Below are 3,097 nucleotides of genomic sequence, written 5' to 3' on the forward strand. Positions count from 1 at the left end.
GGCAAGTCAGGGAGGGTGGTGGGAGGGGGAGAGATCAACCAAAGGACTTGTATGCATGCATATAGGCATAACCAATGGACACAGACACTAGGGGGATGAGGGCACGAGCGGGGGGTGGGGGCAATGGGGGAATAAGGACACATATGTAATACCTTAATCAATAAAGAAGAAAAAGACTTGTCTTTTCTATGAGGCCTTGGATATTCAACTAAGTGATTGGGACAGTGTTGCATCTGAGTAAGAATGACCACACTCCATCCTGATGATCAGCGTACTGGCTCCACATTCCCCTAGAACAGTGGTTGGCAAACTGCGGCTCGGCAAACCGCGGCTTGCGAGCCACATACGGCTCTTTGGCCCCTTCAGTGTGGCTCTTCCACAAAATACCGGCTCTTCCACAAAATACCGACTTCTGCGCATGGGCCATGAAGTTTCAATCGCACTGTACGTGTGTGACCGCACGTGGTATTTTGTGCAAGAGCCACACTCAAGGGGCCAAAGAGCTGCATGTGGCTCACGAACCGCGGTTTGCCTACCACGGCCCTAGAACAGTGGTTCTCAACCTTCTGGCCCTTTAAATACAGTTCCTCATGTTGTGACCCAACCATAAAATTATTTTCGTTGCTACTTCATAACTGTAATGTTGCGACTGTTATGAATCATAATGTAAATATCTGATATGCAGGATGGTCTTAGGCGACCCCTGTGAAAGGGTCGTTCGATCGACAAAGGGCTCGCGACCCACAGGTTGAGAACCGCTGCCTTAGAAGGATCTCTCTCAAATGAGGCACTGCAGTCTCCTTGCAAATAAACTTTAAAAAAAAGAGAGAGAGGAAAGGCCACGGGCCGCAAGAAAAGGGTGGCAGCCAGCAACCACAGCTCTGTAGGTGCTGGCTGCAGCTGTGCTGAAACTTTCAAGGGGGACGCCTACAGACGGGACTCAGCCTTGGGGAACTTGCCCCAGCAGAAAGGAGAGAATCGGCTTCACTCACTCCTCTCTTCATTGGATCCTGTCAGCAGCCCTCCTCCTCTTGCCCAGAAGTTGATTTCACCAGTAGAAGGCCAAGAAGTGGCCCTGGGTCCCTAGGGCAGCACGTGGTGGAGCAGTTGCTGGCAAGAGGCTACACCGTCATTGTGTTCGATATGCAGCAGGGTTTCGATAACCCGCAGGTGCAGTTCTTTCTGGGCGACCTCTGCAGCCCACAGGACTTGTACCCTGAAAGGTGTAAGCACAGTTTTCCACTGTGCATCACCCCCACCATCCAGTAACAGCAAGGAACTCTCTTATAGAGTGAATTACAGCCCTACCTGGTTTGGCTCAGTGGACAGAGCATCAGCCTGCAAACTGAAGGGCCCCTGGTTCGATTCTGGTCAAGGCCACATGCCCCGGTTGTGGGCTTGATCCTCAATAGGGGGCATGCAGGAGGCAGCCAATCAATGATTCTCTCTCATCACTGATGTTTCTATCTCTCTCTCCCTTCCTCTCTGAAATCAATAAAAATACTTTTTAAAAATAGCGCGAATAGCATTGGCACCAGGAATGTCATTGAAACTTGCAAAAAGGCTGGGGTTCATACACTCATGTTAACCAGCAGTGCTGGTGTCATTTTTGAGAGCGTTGACATCAAGAATGGAACTGAGGACCTCCCCTATGCCCTGAAACCCACTGACTACTACAGGGAGACCAAGATCTCACAGGAGAGAGGAGTTCTGGTGCCAATGATCCCGAGAGGAATTTCTTAACCACAGCCATCTGCCCCATGGCATTTTCAGCCCAAGGAACCCCCAGCTGTCCCCTCTCCTCTTCGAGGCAGCCGGAAAAGTCCGTGATGGACTTCACCTTCATGGAGAACATGGTTCACAGACATATTCTGGCTGCAGAAGGCCTCTCCTAAGACACGGCCGTGGGTGGGAAGGCATTCCACAGCACCAACGCCAAACCCATCCCCTTTTGGACATTCCTGTCTCGCATCCTGACAGGCCTCAATTACAAAGCCCCCAAGTATCACAGCCCCTACTGGGTGGCCTACTACCTGGCCCTCCTGCTGTCCTTCCTGGTGATAGTGATCAGTCCTGTCATCCAGCTCCAGCCCACTTTCACCCCATGTGGGTTGCGCTGGCTGGCACACTCCACCACTACAGCAGCGAGAGAGCCAAAAGGCCCTGGGCTGCCAGCCGCTGGTCCCCATGGACGACGCTGTGGAATGAACTGTGCAGAGCTTCCGCCACCTGCAGAGGGCCAAGTGAGGCCCCCGAGACTGGGCCCTCTCACCACATTCTGTCTCCAATACCTCTCCTCGTGGATCAATAAACTAACCTCCTTCAGGTGACTTTCTTCTGAGCTCAGGTACCTCCTGCCAGTTAGATAGGAGCGCACCGGCCTTTCCATGACCACAAGTGAAGCCTGAGTGGGAGCACAGGATCGGATTTGGACTTCTAGCGGGCAGCTCTGTATTCTTCTGTTTTGTGTTCTCTCTCCCATCCCTCCTCTCTCCTGGGTCCTTATCATCCCACTGTCCTTGTACATAACCAAGGAAGCTGTAGTGAAGAACCGACCCCTTTGCTAATTGAGGATGGAGAACTAGATTCATTTCCATGCAAACCAATACAAGAGTAGAAGCCACAGGCTGTTCAAGGAGCCACATATTACAGACATCCTAGAGGAGAAATTAGAAACACATGGTGAGACTGCAAGTGTACATTTTAAATAGAGTTTAGAGCAAACACTTCCAAACAGCTTAAGCAACTGTAACCGTCCCCCTCAATCCCTCGTGGTTCCCCTCCTCACATGCCTCCAAGTTCTCCAAGGCCCAGCTGCAGTGCCTGTCTGCATTTTGTTTTGTTTTGTTTTGTTTTTCTTCATAAAACATTCTGTCATGGTCACATTTCACTTTATCAACAGAGTCCCATTGTCTTTGGTGGCACAGTGGTGGTCTGTCCCCGTGACATGCTCTTGCAGCTGTTTAGCCACTCTCCTGACATAGGACGTCTGACCGATTGATGGTGAGGTATGGGAAAGCTCAGACAGAAAGAGTCTCCGTTAACTGCTTGGCGTTTGGGCAGAAACTCCTTTAACTGGTGCAGAAAGGACACTTCG

General features: G+C 51.0%; 1 pseudogene; it reads left to right on the forward strand.

Annotated features, from left to right (window-relative positions):
- The first annotated feature begins 243 nt into the window (after positions 1-243).
- On the forward strand, positions 244-2,247 carry LOC132241707 (sterol-4-alpha-carboxylate 3-dehydrogenase, decarboxylating-like; annotated as a pseudogene).
- Positions 2,248-3,097: the final 850 nt, after the last annotated feature.

The sequence above is a fragment of the Myotis daubentonii genome, chromosome 9 (genome assembly GCF_963259705.1).
Source record: "Myotis daubentonii chromosome 9, mMyoDau2.1, whole genome shotgun sequence".
NCBI lineage: Eukaryota > Metazoa > Chordata > Mammalia > Chiroptera > Vespertilionidae > Myotis > Myotis daubentonii.